Consider the following 20,669-nt stretch of genomic DNA (forward strand, 5'->3'; position numbering starts at 1 on the left):
TTTTTTAAAAAACAAAATCATGAAAATAACTGATCCAGATACTTCTGTTCATTCTGTCATTTTCTCTCTTCAGAGCTGTGCTTGATGTTTTCTGGGGAAAAGGCTTTCTGCAGCAAAAAGCTACTGCATGGCATATTTTGTTAATGTCGCAGTATTTTATTCCTAGACATGTTTTACATATGCTTTTTCTAGTCTTATTAAAATAGGGAGCAAACAAATATATATCAGTAGCATTTTTAAATTTCAGTTCTTATTCCTTCCCATCAATTTGGCTGAAAACAGGTATTTGCAAACACTGGTAGCCTAATTTCTTATGGCCTTTCATTTTTTATGAAGTGTTTTCAAAAGACTTCAATCAACCTTAATGGTGCGGTTTTAGTTAAGGAAACAGAATAGAGAGAAGTCAATTTAAGCTCCCCAATGAACAAGTGTGTACAGAAAAAAAGCCATAAATGGGTTTAGAAAACAGAGCCAGTACAAGCAAAATGCAGTGAGCAGAGCGCTCAGGGAAGCCAAGATATAATGGAAAGAGTAAAATACTGCAGAGCTTTTTAAACTATATACAATTGGAACAATGGACTGGACCCAGACATCTATGTTAAACTGTTAGAAGATAGGTGAAAAGCAAGCTGCAATTCTGTAACTGGGGCTAGAGAATACTAGAATGGAAGGGCTTAAAGCTGAAGCAAATGAATGTGGGGTAGTTTAGCAGCATAGAAATCAAGTCAAAATTGGCATATTTCACTGTTTAATGTACCATGTGAAGAACCATCTCCTGGCTTTCTGTATGAAAGGACTATCAGTACCAGCCTCCTTAATGAAGCTGCTTTTATGCCACCTGTGAAATAATAATACCTTTTTTTTGCACACCTATTTTTACCAAAATACTTTAAAAGCATTGGGTAATTAAGTAACGTAGCCTTTGTGAGAATACATTATATATCTGCAAAATACATAAACCAGAAATACACCTGGGAAACTAGTACCCAGTGATTGTTTAATTGTCTCCCATTATTTAAACATGGCATTAATAATACATATAACATATTTTTCCAAAGCATCACAACCTCACTGGTAAAAGGGGAACTACATAAATATTAAAAATCCAAAGGCTAAAATAATTCAGTCTTGCTAAACCAGATTGATGCATGCTCTCGGTTGTCTGGACCCCACCACTTCTTTGAAACAAACTACTATACAGGTTACCAGCGATTAATATCACTTGTATCTTAGCATATCAGTTTATACTTTGCTTTTATGCATGCTTACAGTTGAGTGCAATTGTTTGTAATGTCTGCCTTACAGTATCATTCAATCCATTTGGGTAGCTTAATGCAAAGATTTCGTAATGTACACAGGGATGAGTAGCACTAAGGCAACGAATCTAGTACTCATTATTCTTTTAACGGGAATGTCAACAAGAAGAATTAGAGAGGAAATCGTTGTAACTCTAAAAGAACATCTGACTAACCACTACAGATGACATGTTTTTTCCCTTTTTATCCTCTTCATGATCCATAAAGCAGGATTTTTCCAAAACAATTAATTTGGTTGCCAAACCCTTCTTAATTCTAAGGAGATTTAAAACTCATCTACTTGGAGTCTGTCTCATGGAGCTAGACCCACAACCGGATTACAAGCTATTCCATCATATGGCTGTTGTTAGCCCAGTTGCTGCTATGTGGTACATAATTGGACTGTTAAAGAAAAAAAAAAAAAAAGAAGGAAGACATAGAAACCTCCAAGTATTTGTAACAATAAGCCCACTGGCACCTCTGCATTTTATTATTTGTTACTTTCTCTTCAAACTATGGGCTCAGCAGCCTGAGAGAAAAAGTTTCCCAAAACAACTTATTCCGAGTCACCTTGATATACAGTCTCCAAATAAACATTAGTGCTCTAAATGAAACAAGCCAATCGACAGCAATGGGCATTCCAATCCTACAGCAAAACTGTAGGAGGTTTAAGTTAGTAAAATGGCTCTTCTTTGTGTCTAGTGTTGGAGAGCATATGGCAAATTTCCACTTAACAAGAACCTTGGTTTGCAACACAAACTTAAGTCCCCTGTTAATTCTTTTAATTATTGTATGTGTGTGTGTTTGTGTGCACACAAGTCTGTGTGTTGTTTTGTTTCTTTAGAGAGAATCGGTGACCTTAAAAATGCCGATGCAGATTTAAATCCAGAATCACCCCTTTGTAACATCACTGAGTTAGAGCTGGGGTCATGGTAATGGTTTTATTTGCTCCGCTGGTGGTGCACAACGTTCTGTGCTTGACCTTTGCAAGCCAAGATAGGGCCAACAGTGAGATAATGTCTACACTGACAGTTGTGGTCTTGGGCCTCTGATGGTGCAAATCAGAGCCCTCCTGAATATAACACAACCACCATCTAGCCTTTGTGGGTATTACCTTCATGTGGGAAGTACAGTGGCTGTGGAAAATGGAGTAGTGTTCCAAAGTCTTGTCCTGAGATGGCACTAGAAGCCTTCATGGATCAGCTGGTTTTGATATACATCCCATTAGAAGTCCTCAGATTAGGATTTCACCCTAAAGTATAAACAATTCAATTGTTCTGCTGGCATACTCATACCCTTCATGTTCCCTTAATGTATTTCTTTTATTTCATGTACTGTAGGCATAAAATTATTACTAAGCTTGTAAATGTAATCTGTAGAAGCCCAAAAAGTGCAGCTGCATGCCCATCTCAATGCCAAATTAATGGGAACTGGTTGTCTCTGATAGAAGAACAAAGGTCTTAGGCAAGTGCATTAATGGAAAGGTGTTTCTTCTTCCATGAACTTTAAAAAGTTATGTAATATACTAGTATCCATTAAAGGTGCTGCTTTAAAGTTTTTCTTTGACATCAAAATACACTCCCAGTATGTTATTTTGTAATTGCCACATGTGCAGCCCCACTCAGATCCCACAACATTAGTCACATGCATGCATGAGAACAAAAGTTTCAGATAAATAATATACTCCTTTCTTCTGCAAAGAGCAACAATGGGGGTGTCTGTTGGTGTGACTTCTGTTATCATCGCAGTGCACCCAAAGAGATGAGCCCAGCAATAAACCGGTGCTCTCAATTTGTAATAGTTTTCTGATTTAGCAAATCTAAAGCAGTTCAAAAAACTAGAAACTTGTGCCCTTTATCGGTCCCTTCACTCATCCTGTCCCTTTCTAACCCAGTTTGTGACTGGACATGATATTGACTGCACTGGATATTGTCTCCTCTTTTTGTGTGTGTGTTGGCCTTTTATGACTCATATTCCCAGGTTAAATATAAACTGAGTTCACAACAAGAGTAACACAAACAAGAGCAGCCCGGAATGACTCTAGACCTGACTGCCCAATAGGCGTCAACACCGGCAAAATACATGGCGCAACCCAGGAATCTGAAAGAAGTAATGAATGAATTACAGAAAATGGAGTAGAAGTGGCATTTGAAATGCAGTTTGGACTGATTATTAGAAGACAGAATATATTACAGTCTGGATAGAGTATCCGCCCAGGAAAACCCTGTCCATTTTGCAAATGGAAGGGGTGATATATTGTAAGGGTATCAAAGGGATGCTGATGCACACGAGGACCAATCATTCAAATTCCTATATAGCAGCCCCGTTTTTACTTAAGAGTTGAATCATTTAATTTAACCATTTAAAGTTTGGTGTGCTAGGAAATAAACTGCTTGAAGATAAATATTTAAATTCACATAGATTCTTCTAAACTATTTTCTTCAAAAACAAAATGCACTGGCATCAGATTTCCACCTTTGGGTTTCAGTTTTCCAGCTTAATAGTAAAAGTCCAATTTTATCCTGTCTAGTAAATGCTACCCTTGTCCCAGGAAAGGAGTCGTCCCGTAGTGTCCCTACCCTGATGCTGATTCTCTCTGAAGAGGAAGGCTGAAGTGTGAGTTTGTGATTCATTCCAGCTTCCGAATCCAAGGTGAGATTTCTCCTCCCCATCTCTAACAAGCAGCTTTGGCAATTCCTCTGCTGCGCTGCTTAGCAGTGTATGACTGTTTTGCCCTGCTGCAGAGAAACACGGGGAAACTCTTTCACCAGTTCTCATCTTCACTCTTTCTGGGGCTCAGAGGGAACATCCCTTATTCAATTTCTCCTTTCTGCGCAGCTCAAGCCAACTTTACCAACATTACAATACCCCTTCCTACTGATTTGTTCAGTATGTCAGGTCTTCTAGAACAAAATTGTGGCATTTCCTAAACCAGAAACTGTTTTTAAAACTCAGGCTGGCCAGCTCTTTGGAACCTTCCAGTTGGGAATGCTGCCTTCAGAATCCACACTTGATGCTCCTGCACAGTCTATGTGTTGCTCCCCAATCTGTCCATCTGTCTGCGTGGCATGTCGCCAGCTCTTAAGTTGGCCTGATCTTTATCCGGGGTACAAAAGCAACACGGATTTGGACTGACAGTCTCAGTAACTGCAAGTGTCACTGCTTCTGCTAGAAGTCCCTCTGCAGTGACAGCATTGCTTTCCTTGCTAGACTGCTTTCTCAGGTTGGTATTTCACTCCCATTGGCCTTTTGGCTCTTTCAGAAAACAACAGAGTGATATTAATGCAGAGCCATAGAGTTACTAGTGAACACAAAATAATAAACATTGTGGGTTTATATACATCATTTTTCTGTACATAAATATGTTCCTTCCAGTTAGGAGTTACATATTTGAGGTACAAGAAAACATAAGGAAAATTTAACTGTTGTATAATACAGAAACGAAGTCACAAAGCTCCCATTGGGCTTCTCGTGACAAGAATTTGCCCCCAAATGTAAATTTGCTAGAACTGTTTTAAAACAAGCAGGTTAGGACCCAGCTTTGCAATCATTAGTAGAGTAGTGCCATGCGCCAAGGAAGTCCCACTGAAATTTTAAGATTTCTGCTGGAGACGTTGTCCGTCACAATTCTGGGTACTGGGTTAAGGTTCTGAGAGCAGTGAGTGTAGTCTTGCAGCATTTTTCTCTCTTGTGTTGTTCCATATGTGAATGACCTCACCGAACTTGCTTTCTGACACCACACTAGGAAAGGCTTCTTGTTCAGGTCATCACATTTATAAATAACTTCTACAGTCCGTGGCTCAGAAGCTGCCCATTTCCATTACAAATTCCTCTTCATTTCAGTGGGCATATTTGCTCTCACAAATCAACAAGCATTGCCTTTTTTTTTTCCCCAGAGATCTGGGTAGCTTGTGTACTGGGTTGAAGACAGCAAGTACAAGGTCGTTATTGTAACTGTAATTTATCTGTCAATTGTTATATAGCAAAACATAAAAGTTTAATCTAGAAATAATTGATTTAGACTCTTGTTTTCTCAAATGACCCGGTTTATGCAGAACTGATTATATCTGGGCAGAGATCTTATACTAACTTTCTATTAATTAGCATTATAATTGAACATTTACATTTAGAGCCTTTTTCATTAAAAAACCACCAAACAAGCCTCTTTAAAAGAAAAAACAGTGCCTTATGCAAAGACGACAGGAAGATGAAATTGATACTTCCTTGGGAAAACTGCTGCCAGGCAAAGCTTGCGTCTTGCATCACTTCTATGTATGCAGCACAGCCCCTCCATCTTCCCGGTTTTCAGAGCAGTGAGCAGAGCAGTCAGGGCTGGCTGAGGGAAGGGTCGCTGGGCACCTCGCGGGCAGGCAGCTGGAGCCCCCGGTCTCCGTGTCGCTCAGCACTCCGATGCTGAGCCGCCGCTCTCTCCCTGGCAGGCAGCCGGAGGTGAAGGCTGGGCAGCGAGTGGCGCTGGGCTTCCTCAGGGTTCAGAGGAAACACAGCCACAGGCATCCAGCTGAGCATGGCACAACCTGGCAGCACCTCTAGCACTTGTCCCTGCTCTCAACACCTCATCCCACCCCTCTGGTTTGTGCTTGGGATTTTTTTTTTTTTTTTTTTTTTTTGAAGTAAACTGTCTTGCTTATGCATAAAAAAGCACTGATATTCCAGTAAGGGACTTAATTTGTTTTCTTCATCTTAACTTCCCCATTACTTTTTATCTATAACCAAGAGGATGAACACCAGCAAAAGTTACTGTATTACACAAATGACATGTAGATAAGCATTTGCACCAGGGGAAACTTAGTTACTTAAATCAGTATTCAAGCAAATTTAAAAACTAAGGTGCTTGTTTCTAGGCATATTATGCCAAACCAAAACAGCTACAAGAGCTCTGAAAGCTCATTGTATTCCTGTCTTTGCGAAGGCGGCCACAAAATTGAGACCCCTTCAGCATGTCAGGAAATTTCTGAATCGCATACTGAAACATTTCCATACTTACCAGAAAGTTCTTGAAAGAAGTATCACCCAGGGGCTGTGCATTCTGTATAGGGATAGGGTTATAATTAGACATGGATAATTATTTCCAAATTTTCCTGTTTTGATTCTTTCCATTTTGATGGGGTTTGGGATTTTTTTAGCTTGCTTGTATTTTCTGTTCTTTTATTACTATAGAGGCTCTCTGAGATTCTTCATCAGATTAAGCTTTAAATGAAAACATATGCATAGTATAGTGCACAGTTTCTCTACTGTGCAGAGAAACAACATGAAATCTGCAGCAGAGTGCCATCCTAAACTACCCTCATACTTAAGCTGTTGTTCAGGCTCTGTCAGTCTTCTTCAGGGGCAGTAATAACATTATAATGGGACTGCAAAACAAAACTGTCAAATTCTTTTCAAGACAATCTTCCAGGCTCATCAGCATAGACAATCATTCCTTTCACTCTGGAGTAATAGAAAGATTTTAAGCAATATCTTTTGATTTGAGTTGGACTTGAAAAATGACATAGCTGGGGGCCTTATTTGAAATGCAACATGACTGAAATGTAAAGCGCAATTTCCCATGCAGTCTGCAGAGAGAATGAGGCACTTGTCCCAGTTCTCTTAATTGTCTCTGATTGCTGTTTGTGTAGCACAGTCACTTCCTCGTCTTCAAAATCACCTTCAAGGGCTCCAACATTTTTCACTTCACTGTCTTAAATCAAGAAGGGCCAAACACCCACCCATTCAACCATTATGGCTCTTATGTTATTTATGTGGTTTATGCTATTAGGCTTTAAAATTTTGTTTATTTAATTGGCCTTAACAAGTACTTAAGTAACAGGTTTGAGGACACATCAGTGGGACTTGGCACATGTTGATTAAGGTGTGCTTAACCTGACAGTTAATATTTTGTACCATTTTCCCAGCAGCCATTACTGTTTTGGAAGAAGTGCTAATTTTCAAAAAATGGTTAGAGCTTGATTGTTAGGTTGGTTCTTTATTCACATGGCTTCATTATTTTGTTGGCGCTGCTCTGTGAGAGATGAAGTAGTGCTATTATTTCTACTTCCAATTCCTTTCAGTCTCTTGCAATCATTTAGGGACATGTGTGACATTACTCAGATAGGCAATTCCATTTGTCTTCAGTGAGACTGGGCAGATGAACGCACCCTGTAAAACAAGCTGCTCACCTTCAGGAGTGACCACCGTATTTTCTGACATAGACCTGGGCAATTAAACAAGAAACAGTAAAAAACATGGTCTTATGTCCCACCAAATCTTCTTGTTTAAGGAAACAGCTGTCATTCACAAGAGAAGGTCTGCCAGCTGGAAGCCATAGAGCCTCTCTCATTTTTTGGGATGCCTGAAGCAGCCAGGTAGTTAAAGCAGGGAATGGTAAGGTACTGGAAATTTCCAAGAAAGGTTGTGGGTGAGTGGAAGCCAGAAAGGCCACTTGGACCTCTAAAACTAAAAAGTGTTTTGTTCTGTGGCTGGAATATTAGAAGCTGGTACTCCCAAGTTATCCAACACAGCAGAAGTCCAACTTAGGTTTTTACATCAAATTATTAATGAAAGTCAGCGGGAGCTGGAAATAAACTATTCATTCTGTGCGTATCTATGTGAAAGGACCTCTCAGGAGAGATCCTCAAGGTCCTGCCAAGAAAACAAGTGGAAACATTTTAAGAATGGGAGGAAACATTCATAATTGAAGTCACCAACAGCATATTTTGATTAGTTAATTCTACCAGAATAAAGATGCCACCTTTCCTTAGATGAGTGGGTGGCACAAAGGGGAGCAGAGGAGGGTATGAGGGCTGGAAGAAATGTGATTATCACCCCAGCGTATTCCACCAGCCTGCTTTTAAACATGACACTACTGGACCTCTGTGGCCCCAATGCTCTCGACACCTTGACCGGACCAGAAAGTACCCAGATATACCTGCCTCCTCTCTCCTTCATTTCTTCCCTAGTTATCAAGATATAGTACTTGTCATCACAAGTATCTGCTTCTCACGGAGATGCACCTAAACCAACACCTCCTACAACTTCATGCTCATCCAGAGAGCGGTCTCATCCACGACCATGTATTGAGCAGACTCAGATTCCCTAACAGCACAGTCTCAAATGAAAGGCGGGACTGTAGACAAAAGCTGACTTTCTTCACTGAAGAAATAGAAAGTTGAAATACTGATTGAATGTTGTCTTACTTTCCATGACTTTTTGTTGTTATTACTCAATTATCATAGCGATTTTGTCCGGTCATGGATCTGAATGTGCTGCGTACGGTTCCTGCCCCAAGGAGCTAACAACAGAGCAAGAGACCACAGATGGGCAGAGCCCCACAGACCACAGGGAAGGAAACAATCAAATAAGCCATGTTAGCATGTGTTCAGGGGGACTCAGAACACCTGCACTTTCATCTTAAAGAAAATAAGACTCCAGTAATATTAAAGGCAGTGCCAGTTTTGGACCATTTAAGCTAACTTTTTTCCCCACAAAAAGAAAGTTAATGCCACATAAAATGTGAATTCTCTTTAAAGCTCCTAGTCTAGCAACAGGGAAAGGGAATAAAGATTGTTTTTAAAATGAAAGCTTTTCCTTTAAATACAGCATTCAAAATGAAAAGTATTAACTGTTTTTCATTCTTTATCTTTAATAACATGTTAAGGGGTTTCTTAGCAGTACTTGTGACAATGGCAATAAGTCAGGGTTAACTTGGCAGAAACCCCAAACTACACTTAGCTGTTCCCTATTGTAACCGTGAACAAAGGTTTTATTAACATCTTACCCCTTGTTGGGCCCAAGAGTCCCTCTTTTCAACACAACAGGAGCTTTGAGTCTTCAATTTGCAGCTCTGTGGAAGGGATTTATGCCTTCAGATTCAGCATGTTGTTCTGCATTTGTTTACATTTACTTTCCAACTGCCCCCATCAAAAGTTATCTATGAGAAGCAGAGATGTTATTTTTTAAAAAAAATTTACCCATTACATGCACAAAATCAACACATGAAGAGCCTTCTGAAATCCAAAACTGAGCTGCCCATAAAAGACAGGGTGGAGGAGGGGCTGTAGTTCATAAAGTCTGCCATCTATAATAGCAGCAGAGGAAAGTCAGAGCAAAAAAAACCCTTCACTGAAAAAATCTTGCTCCCCAGGTGCCTCCTGGTTCAGATGCCTCAGAAAATCACAGCTGCCGTGCTATCAGCTATCAGGAGGAGAAAAGGTGTCATACCACTTGCTAAGACAACCAAGTAGAGTTGCATTCATCGGCCTACTGTGTTGGTGAGCCTCATGGGCGCACAGGCTCTGGGTGCAATACCTCTGCAGGGTGCCACAGCCTCCGCTTGCCTTCAGAACAAGTCCAGATCAAGCACTCTGTGCTCGCTTAGTTTGAGGAGTATATTGTAAAAGAAACAGAGGTTTTGGTCAAATGGATGCAACAGACTTCTCGGTGACTCTTGCTGTCGGGGCACCGGGTCTGAAAGGACTCAGGCTTCAACAAAATAAAACCAGAAGTTTCCTTCTGTGTCTATTCTTCTGAAAACCCCATACCAGCATTGAATGGGATCAGATAGAAACAGCCTGGATGACTCAGCAGGATCTTGTGAGAAGGTGACCATGGAGGCTGCAGTTAAATATATCCTACGCAGCAGTAAGGGAAACTGCAAATAAACCAGCACACACCCATAGCACGCTCATCTCTTGAGCAGGATGTCCTCACCCCAAATAGTCAGCATCAACCCTACCCCAGTCCTAAACAGAAGTGATTAACTCACTGACTCTTGAGGACCCACCATATTACCAATCCTTGCTCCTTGTTGGATTTTAAATGAGGCATTTTTTGAATGACGATCTGCTGTCACCTGGCAAGAGGTATTTCAAGACTAAACATCTAAAGTCCCTTTTAAAGGGAAACCTACAGTCTGCAGTCTTCCACAGTGAGGTGGTGATCACATCCAAGGCATTTGGCTTCTTCCAAGCAGGAGGCACAGGCACCGCACTCACAGACCCTCCCCACAAGCACAAGACCCTCTATCTGACCTGAGCACAAAGGTTAGCCTTCCTGATACAGCAAGGTTTCCTAATCCACTTCAGCATCCAAACATCAGCATTTCCTGATGCATTTTGTGCTCAGCTTCAAGGACACAAGAGCATGTTGTGGGAAACATTTTCCATTCCTTCATGTAAACAGAGCAATGATCCCTTGGTTCACACTTTGGGCAAACGTGCCTCTGTGGCTTCAGAGCACTGCAAAGAAGGATCCCCTGTGCTTTGTGTCCTTTGGAGTACTTGATCTCATGGAAAAGCTGGAGACAAAGAGATTTTGGATTGCCATTTAAAAATGCACACCAAGAAAAGCCATAGTAAATTTGATTTGTTTTCAAAGCAAACAGCAGCTTCTTCACCAGGGTCTGTTTCCAGTTTGTGTTCCTGCTGCCATAAAATAGCGAATGAACCGGGCAGCTCTCCTACCTCGAGAGGGCACCACAAGACAGCTGAAAAAAGTAATGGACACAAGCTTTACCTCAGGCACCAAATATTCCTGTCATGAGGATGTTCAGTTACAGTAATTAGCAATAATCACATAAGCAACTGGAGCTTTCCTTACCTTCCTTCACCCCTCTGAAGAATGGAATCTGCTTCATTAAAACCTCTACTTCCTTCTTAATCCCAGGGACCCTTTCATGGGTGCTTCCTTGAGAGACCTGGGGACCTGGATTCACCGCCATGGCTTCCCAGTGCTGCTGCCAAGGTGCCAGGTCGGTGTGTTACACACTGAAGGAAAAAACATATTGTCATGAGTCATCTGACTTCAAAATGTAAATTTTGAAACAGGGAAAAAAGTCTTACATGTTAACAGGACCTATTAAACATACCAGAGCCTATCATCAGTATGACTGCCACTACATTTTCTGTAACAACTCTGACCTACTTACACAAGATGAGCTCTGTCTATGAAGCAGGATTTGGATATTTTTTTTTTAAATAATTATGTTTTCCTTCCTACCACCTGGTATCCAACAAACTTAGCCTAACTGTCCCAGCACAAGCAAGCTATCAGGCTGCAACAAGGCTTTACCATTTGTCAGAATCTACTGTCCATGCTGTTTCTCCTCCCCCCACCCAGCCACCCCTTCTCTCCCACCTCCAGGGCTCTCTTGGGCTCTCTGCTTCCTTTACTCCTCTCAGAGTTCCTTCTCTTCAGTGCTATTTAACTACTTAGCAATAATAAGCCACAGCTGCTATTATCCAAATCAGCCAACCCACCACCCTTGAAGCCAGCCCACAGCTGTATTTTATCAATGTTAATTAACCTGCCTTCATTCCTCTATAATTCCTCTCCAACTAACAGTACCTGATTTGTAGGGGGAAAGCTGAAGTTAGCAGATTTACTGGAGGTCAGATGAAACCACATTTAAAAACAATTTTCCACTTTTTTAGTCTGGAGGCATCTCAATCCAGTAATTTAAACACCAGGCCATTCTTCACCCTCTGAATAGAAGCGTCCAAGCAGGGAGGTATGGGGCACCGTACTTGCAGGGCGTGCAGGCAGCAAGGCAGCCCCAGGCAAGGCACGGTGCTATGTCTGGCCATGCAAGGAATGGAGCTGAGGGGTTAATACCTGCAGCCCAGATTTCTGGGAACCCAAAGAGATTCATACTACCATGCCAAAAAGACCCTACACCCTGACCTGTTCCAACAGTGAAGTTAGGAGTGAGCAGATTAATTGTAAATATAAAAAATTAATTTTAGCAATATTTCTACTTCCTTTCTTTGCGGCATCCACTTTATAATGTTGTTATTTTGGCTGCACGCCTTCTTGAAAAATCTAAGTTTTAGTGCTATTGATAAATTTGCATCATAAAACCTGAAGGAAACCAAAGACATTTCAAACCAAAGAAGTAAATTTAAAAAACAAGTGAACTATGTTTATCTGTTTAAAATTACTCAGTGAGTTTGGGGTAAAGAAAGGTAGCTAGAAGGTTTTGAATGTGCTTAAATTTCTCAGTGGGGATGAAAAAACAGGCCTGGGTACTCCTGACCTCCAAATGGGTTGAAAATACAGGCTGCCTCCAACACAAAGGCATATGCATTATTGGCTCCCCAGAAACCAAGATTATGCTCTGAATGCCTTAATGCACTGTCTGAGCCATCCATTGTAGACCAGAAAGTCTGGATTCAAGGTAGGGCCCAAAGTAACAAATCTTCACAGTTGGGTGTAAATCCATGTTGTGAATCAGTGACCATCTAGTGGGAACAGCAAAAGCAAAGGAAGAAACGTGGAGCTCTGTCAGACTGCTCCATGAGGCTCTAGGTCCTTTCTATGCCCAAAATAACAGGCAACATCATAAAGGTAAACAAAAAATTGGACATATTCAGGACATTTGGTAATCTGGTGGTGATTCCAGTTGGTGACATTTCACAGCCAGCATTTTGCTGTACTTTGTGTACTTGGGAAACAACATGGACACTCTACTTCCTCACTATAGGTGAGCTGAGGGCAGAGGTGGTGTGGCCTTGTTGTTGGAAAGAACAACCTTACAGAAAAAACATAGTACACAGAGGAAACCATGAATTTCAGTTATATAAATATACAGAAAATAAGTTGTTCATTCATAACCAAGACGATTACATTTACACACGTGTATTTTTGGGCAGAGTTGCTGTCATTAAAACAGAAAAGCTATAAATACATGATTTTAGGACTCAAATTACAACCCAGAGAATTAAATAACTGCAGCGCTTCTTTTCTGTGTAGACTTAAAAAGCTAATCATTGTATGCATTGCTTTTGTCTTTGTTTCAGATTTCTGACAGCCTCCAGAGCTCAGACATGGTCTTATAAATGTGAGGGCCATGAGTTAAAAAATTAGACAACTAACAATGTGTGGATTTTGTGGGAACTTCAGATACTTGAATCTCCATCCCTCCAGCTCTATCCCATGTGGTTCTTTATAAAGACTTAGAACAAACAGCAATCTCATCAAGTTCAACCAAGAGAATTGCGAAGTCCTGCACCCAGAGATGAACAGCCCTAAGTACCAGTACAGGCTGAGGTCAGCCAGTTGGAAAGCAGACTTGCAAGAAAGGCCTTGGGCATCCTGGTGGACAACAATCTGACCATGAGCCAGCAAGGTGACCTTGCAGCAAAGAAGGCCAACAGCCTCCAGGGCTGCATTAGGAAAAGCATCTCCAGCAGGCCAAGGGAAGTGATCCTTCTCCTCTCTTCAGCACCAGTGAGGTCACATCTGCAGTGCTGGGTCCAGTCCTGGGCTCAGTAGTACAAAAGAGACAGAGACATCCTGGAATGAGTCGAACAAAGGGCCACAGTGATGGTTAAGGGACTGGAGAACGTGTCATATGAGGAGAGATTGAAGGAGCTGGGTCTGTTTAGTCTGGAGAAGCTCAGAATAATCTTATCTATGTATATAAACACCTGATGTGAAGAGGTAAGAAGACAGAGCCAGACTCTTCTCGGTGAGAAGACAAGAGGCAATGGACATGCATTGAAATACAAGAAATTCCATTTAAACATAACTTTTTACTGGGAGGGAGGTCAAACACTGGAACAGGTTGCCCAGAGAGGTTGTACAGTCTCTGACCTTGGAGATACTAAAAATCTGACAGGACACAGCCCTGAGCAACCAGCTCTTGGTTGGCCCTGCTCTGAGCAGGGCTTGGACTAGACAGCCTCCAGCGGTCCCTTCCAACCTCGGCGCTTCTGTGACTCTGTGACTTGCCTAGGCAGTTTTTTTCCATGTTATTGATGTGTTTTGCGACAGGAAGAGCAACAAGCTGTATCAACAAACTCTTGCCACTGGAAAAGCTGAATTAATTGCTAGAATCACACCAGCCAGCTGGAGTGAATGTGAGTTTCTGTTCAAAGGCCTGCCAATGTAAACATTATTGTTGCAGAATCTGAGCTCTAGCCGCGGGCTATATGCCAGATTTCTTAATGTGCCTCAAGAACACAGACATCGTTAGCCACAGTATTAGCACCCTGATAAAAGCTGTATGTGATAGCGATGGGAGGGGCTGGCTGGAATGGTGGTTGAGCCTGTGCCTCAGGCTCTGCTGTACCGAAAGGGGCACGAATGACTTAGCCCAGACAGAAAGTCATGCTGTGACAAACACATGCCAGATAAAGGAAAGAACTATGAAGATGTTACAGAGCACCCAACAGAGAGGCCTGGGAGAGCTGACCTTTTTTGTACTCTGCGGGAAAACTGTCAGCAATCCCCAGATCCTCCTGCCCATTTCTAGTCTTCCACCCAGCCCCTGCATGCGAAGCATTTAATGAACATTCACTTAAGTATCGTGCTATTCCATGACTGTAGGTGTAGTAGGAGTAATGGCCAGGCACCAGAGCAGAAAGAGGTATGGGATAAGCAAGACTGAGTACTACTGGGGAGGGTGGGCTGGCAGTCTGTGTACTTACTGTGGCAGGAGAGGGAGAGGACAAAAAGGGCAGTTAACTCAACTCTGCGTGGCACAAAGGGCATGGAGGCCTTTGTGGTGAGGGACAGCCAGATCGCTGTGCAGCCATTCCCCACCACTATTCCACCCGCCGTGTCCAGCCTCACAGCCTGGTATGGGACATTGTCTGAGCACGAGTGCTGTAGTTACCTGAGCCTCGGGGTGGAATCATCCAAACCTCTTTGTGAATGGAAAACAGGAATGGAGAGAGAACGGTCCTTCCCTTCCATTTCCTGGTAAAAGGATGAGCTGCTTGGTTGAGATAAGGGAGAATGCATTGCAAACCTTGCCTGTTTGGCAGAGGGCTTCGTTAACCTCAAGTTCCTGGGTTTCAGGCGTAATGATTTCAGAAAAAGCAATGTAAATAGAAGTCCTGAAGACAGAAAACTGAGAAGCAATACTTCTCCAATCTCAATTCTTCAGCCTAGTTTTTAAGTCCATCACATAAGTCGGGGTAGGAGGTCTGCCTAATTATTTTTGGAGCATTTGCAAATGAAAATGCCGTTCTAAAGTGTTGCCAGCAAGTGTTATCCCAAAGTAATAGGGGTAGTAATTAAATGTAAAATAAATGTAAAAACAAAAGTAATAAAATGTAATTTTAGGCCAGTAGTGTGGTTTGTTACAGCAATAACTGGAAGTTATTTTAATGTGGATATAGTTGTAGGTTTTATAGATTTAATTGCAATGCTTGTCTGCCTCCTTCTATATCGATGACATGATATGAAACAAACTGGAGCCAGAGATAAGGAATGACTTGTTTTGAAAAATTATTGCACATTTTTAATCAAGTTTGACATGGTTATTTAAGTAACCACGTTCAGAAACAAAGTTAATCATCAGGCTGGCTTTATTTTTCATTTTGTAATATATTATGCCTCTAAATGTTGAACTACAATTTATTTCTAACCATACCAGTGTTTTTGTTGTACACTCAAAAAATTAACATCTGAGAAAGGACATCCTCTCCATTTTTTTACTGCTCAAGCAATTCTCGCTTTCAACCATGTTATTCTTTACTCTGTGCTTTCTTGTCCTTTTTTGCACATCAGATGTTTGTCATTGCCATCCCCCAAATTGCAAATACAGCCTGTTTATTTCTCATATCCAAAACAGGAGCACAAGAATAAGAATAAAGGTTGACTAAGACAAGCATAATTGTTATTCAGTAGAAAATCCCCCAAGATCCAAACCTAGGGAAGTTTGGAAGTATATATTTAATCTAAAATATGCTAGTATTTCCATTGCCTTTGAAAGAATATGTTTTATGTTAAGGCTTATACAGAAATTCTCATATTTCAATTATGCACAGGCTAAAGAACATCACGGGATAGAGGTCTGACCACTCTGCAAGCTGATCAGACCTACTACACTAAATGCAACCCTCTTTGTCTTTCAGAAACTAAATTCCTTTATTGTCTTTACACTGTATTAGACTCAAACTTCAATTTAAGATTCAAAATGGATACTAGAAATATGACATACATATTAAATGAAATTTCAGATATAAGGTTTTCTAATTTGCAAAAACAGCTTTGCTGGAAGTGATTCATTCTTAGCAGATTACCTGTGACAAGTCAAAATTTCACTGATAAGCCTCACAAATACTCCAGCTTCTGTTCAGAGGAGTATCTAAAAACTCATCATGCCCAGTCCTTGATGAAGAACAAGAATTCAATACAAACTGAAAAGAGGCAGTGCTGGGAGAGGTTCTGACATTCAGAAAGGGTAGGAGGATAAAAGAGAGAGAAAAATGACAGACTCAGTCTGCACCATTACTAAAATTAGATCATTTCTTTTGTTCTCCTGAACCTTCTGCTCTATTTGCCAGGAATCATATTAGCAACAGAAACTGTGAGAATCTGTCCAACCTTATTAGAGAAGCCGGACACAAAGAAATTATGAAAATCTTTTTAAAATGTACTTGCACATAAAAAGAAAAAAGACAAGAGTTTTAGAATTCTGCAAGATTAGATCAAAACCCATGTCAGAAAAACTGGACATCAAACTAACAAAGCTTAATTAACAGTATTGTGGTGTGCTGAGCACCAACACGGAACAGTACTTTACCATCTGTGTCTCTGTATATATTGTTTTACTATTTAGGACAGACCTGGACAGGCTTAAGCGGAGGCATGCTCACAAGCTCTTCTCAAGAGCAACCAGTCCACCCAACGCGTTCCTCTATTGTCTAAGCATACGATTCAGTCCTGCTGCCCAAAGAGCTCTGGAGGGCCAGCTCTGCTCCTGGGGAGTGTTTGGATGGCTGGCAGTGACTCTTATCTGCATGGGACATTCAGCAGCAGACCTAATAGTCTGTAATGCTGCAAGGAGCAAGCAATGATTCTGGTGTATACCAAGACACCATAGCTGAACTCCTCATTATTGTGGGAATTTCACGTGAGAATCTTCACACTGAGATCTTCCCTCCTTGCTGGTCTGCTTTTTGGAAGACATAATTAGAAGGAACAGGTAAGGACTAATTAATACTTTAGGTCAGGCACACAAGGGAGATGCTTGTCCTTGGATGATGGGATCAGGCTCCCTCTCTAGTCTGATTTTACAACGATAGCAGATAATGGCTCTTCCATAGCCTTGCTGTAGCTTCATGGTGAGGACTTCTTTTACGGAGTGGCACAGTAAACTGGACTCTGTCAGGCTAAGAAGGTCCTTGGCCTCCCTCCTCTTGGGGTGGGCAGCCACTGGCCTACTTCACAAAAGTCAGCTCCTGGCACTGTATCATTGTTTTTTAGTCCTTCTTAAGCAGGTACCAGCCCTGCCGGGGCATCACTACTCCAAGTGGATCGAGACACTTTATGCACAACCACAAATCAGATGCACTGAGACAGCAGCTCTGACCTGCTCCTGGAGTGATGTTCCCTAATGACTAATGTTGGCAGCTCTCCACTCACTGAGCATTGAACTGTCCTCCAGAGACACCTACTTGGCTCTGTTCCTAATCTTGCACAAAGCCCAGATGTCTCACTTAGATCTCTGAATTAATTTTTGGAGTCAAGAATATGTTTTTAAGTCATTGCAAATGTGGATGCTGGGTGGCAGTGATCTGAACCTAGTCTTCAACAACGAGCACGTGTGAATAGAACCATTCTTAACTGGGTGAAGTGCTCAAGGACATAGGATATTCTGCCTTGCATGCAGATGATACAAACTAATACTGCTATGGCAGCTACAAATTGTCCTTAAGCTCTACCACTAAAAGGCTGCGTGTCACTGGAGTGGAGTGTCTTGCACACGATCTGTCTCCATTTATAACCACAATATCTGTGTGGCCACAAACTATGGTATAAATGACAACTGTGAAGTCTGCATGGCCACAGGACTGTTGCACACGGTCAACGTAAAGATGCAGAATATCCCATAGTCAATCCTGGGTTGTCACTTATGCTTCTAGTAGTACACAAATCGGGAATTTGTAATTTTTTCTCTGTCCCTTTCTCCTCCAATCAGTGGTAGATTCTCAAAACACAGCAATTGAAAGAGACTTCCAAGGCAAATGAGTCTTACCAAAATATGAAATATTTAACTAGTTTGCTGCCATAATGAAGACATTTTCAGCATTAAATGCAAGGACAAAAAAAGGAAAACTTTGCTTTAAACAATAATAAGTATTCAGCTCACAGCTCCTGATTTTAAGAATACCCTACACAAACTAAAAGGAAAACAGCAAACTGGGAACAATACTGGAAGAATACGGTTCTCATAAAATCCAAACCACATTATACACAAAACTAAAGTGATAAGAAATACTTTCATATTGCCTTAATGTCATAATAAATAGCTAGATACCAATTCTGAAATAACTTGAAGCATATGCTTGGCTGCCATACAGAAGGGTAGCTGCATGGGCGGTGATACTTCAGCTGATGAAACTCATTACATGGATGACTGTTACCCTTGAACTCTTAATGGTAGCTCTGAAATGTCATCAAAAGCCTTTGCCTTCAGGAAAACATAGCTGCATTTCACATGTAGGAATGGAGTACATTTTCATAAAGTTTATTTTAAAGGGATAGTGTCATCCAGAAAAAGAAGCAAGCTCCTTAGTATGTTTTTCTGCCAGCCTAAGTGTTGTTGAAAGGCATTACTTCCAAGGGAGCCATGGGAAAGTAGTCATGGATAACATACATCTGGCATACGCAGCTTTCCATAAAGCTACGCAGATAAACACAGGATGGGTCCCCTATGGGATGCAGAACAAAAAGACTGAGTACAACAAGGAGTCAGATTTGACTCTCACATCTTCTGTTTGGGAATGCCAGCCCACAGATCTCCATATAACAATAATTAACTTTGGGCATCAGGAAAAGAGAATAACTAACTTCCATTATCTGATTTGAAAGTAACCATTCTTTTCACCTAGCACTAATTCTCTTTAAAAGAATAAATTCCTACAAGCTCTGTCTTCCTTAATAATTAGTAAATGCAAGAAAGCGTGTTTCCCCTACCTAGTATTATAGCTGTATACAAAGATGCATTCCAAAGCAGAAATCACTTTTTCAGTTTATCTTTAAAGAAGAGAAAGGTAAGAAAAGTATTTGCTTGTGCATGCATCATTCTAAACAAAGTAAACATTAAAAATATGGAAATACGGAATTTTTATTTGGGGAGTCAGGACTAACAGCCCTTCCACAAACTAAAAAGAAGCAAGCCAAAACCCACGTCCCAAGTCTGCAAAAAGTTTACGTGTATTATCATTTTGAGCAGATGAGGAGTCCTGTTAATGTCAGTGGGATAGTTCACATGCTTGCAGTTACACATTGTGTGATAATCCGCAAAAGAGAGCTGGAGGTGGGCAGAGTTTACCAACAACAGTTCCCTCTGTTAGCAGGCTTTATTTTATTTTATATGACCAAGAAAATTCTTAGAACTCTTAAGAGGAGTAAGTTAGCATGCCCCCTTCTCCAGTAAACGGCTTGGAGTTTGCACTGACTAAAATTTTGATTTATTCTTCTGAGCAAGAGTGAAACCATAGGAAATGAGGACAGGCAAGAAGCCTTCTGCGTTTTGAAACACAAGTGGTGCAGCTTGCAAAGAAATAAATCTAACGTTTTCTGCTTCCCCCCCTTAAAATTGTTATTTAGGGTTTACATATTCCACAAAATAATCATCATTTTCATGAAATCATAACTGAATTGATAAACTGAGACAGGATGAAACTTGTCAACAAAAAGCAAATACCTGCTACCAACCTTTAGTGAATTGTACAGAGATTATATTTACCTTGGAATATATACGAGACATACAAATATTGATTTTAATAGGATTGCAACAGATACAACAGATTGAAGAACAGGGTGAATAAATCTTAAATCAAGGATCCTGAAAAAAAAACGGATTGATTTTTTAGATACTTGCATTTGTCTTCCAGGAGGCTGGACTCTAGTTGTACCACTGAACTTCATTTAAAAGAAATTCAGCAAAGGTAAATGGGCATTTTTCTAGTGTTTCCAAGGTTTTACACTGAATACCCCAAGCTGCCTTTTTATTACCTCTGAAGAATAAAGATTAACAAACCCACAGAAAGGTTAAAATGCTTCTGATAAGAATTGATTACTGTGAATCCTTTAGTTTATCTAAAATTCTAAGCGTATGTCTGTGTGTTACATTAGGGATTCAGATTAAATTGGATATAACTAAGAATGTATATGGTGATTGTTGTAACATGGATATTAAGGTAGACATGCATGCCCTGGTGTTCTAATGAATAGTGAATTACACATTTTAGTATTATTAGATACAAATTATATTAAGCATGCTCACTCTTATTAAATAATCTCAATGTTTAATGGGTGCGATTTGAAGTGGTATGTAGTATTGCAGTATTTGGATTTATATTTCAATTTGCCAACGAGTGCTTAACGTTTATTTAACCTAGAAGAAAACTGAGAATGCAT

The 20,669-nt window shown here is 40.7% G+C and overlaps 1 long non-coding RNA gene across 5 annotated transcripts; it reads right to left on the bottom strand.

Moving 5' to 3' along the window:
- Nucleotides 1-227: 227 nt before the first annotated feature.
- Nucleotides 228-18,770, bottom strand: LOC130153022 (uncharacterized). 5 transcript variants are annotated; one of them, XR_008823185.1, is made up of 4 exons: nucleotides 10,890-18,770; nucleotides 9,070-10,776; nucleotides 7,472-8,583; nucleotides 231-6,342 (listed from the first exon to the last, which is right to left on the bottom strand). It is a non-coding gene; the product is annotated as an uncharacterized LOC130153022 (long non-coding RNA). The 5 variants fall into 5 exon arrangements; XR_008823184.1 differs by having other exon boundaries at nucleotides 232-5,727; nucleotides 6,301-8,583; XR_008823183.1 differs by having other exon boundaries at nucleotides 228-8,583; nucleotides 9,070-9,222.
- Nucleotides 18,771-20,669: the final 1,899 nt, after the last annotated feature.

The sequence above is a fragment of the Falco biarmicus genome, chromosome 7 (assembly GCF_023638135.1).
Source record: "Falco biarmicus isolate bFalBia1 chromosome 7, bFalBia1.pri, whole genome shotgun sequence".
NCBI classification, from domain to species: Eukaryota; Metazoa; Chordata; class Aves; order Falconiformes; family Falconidae; genus Falco; species Falco biarmicus.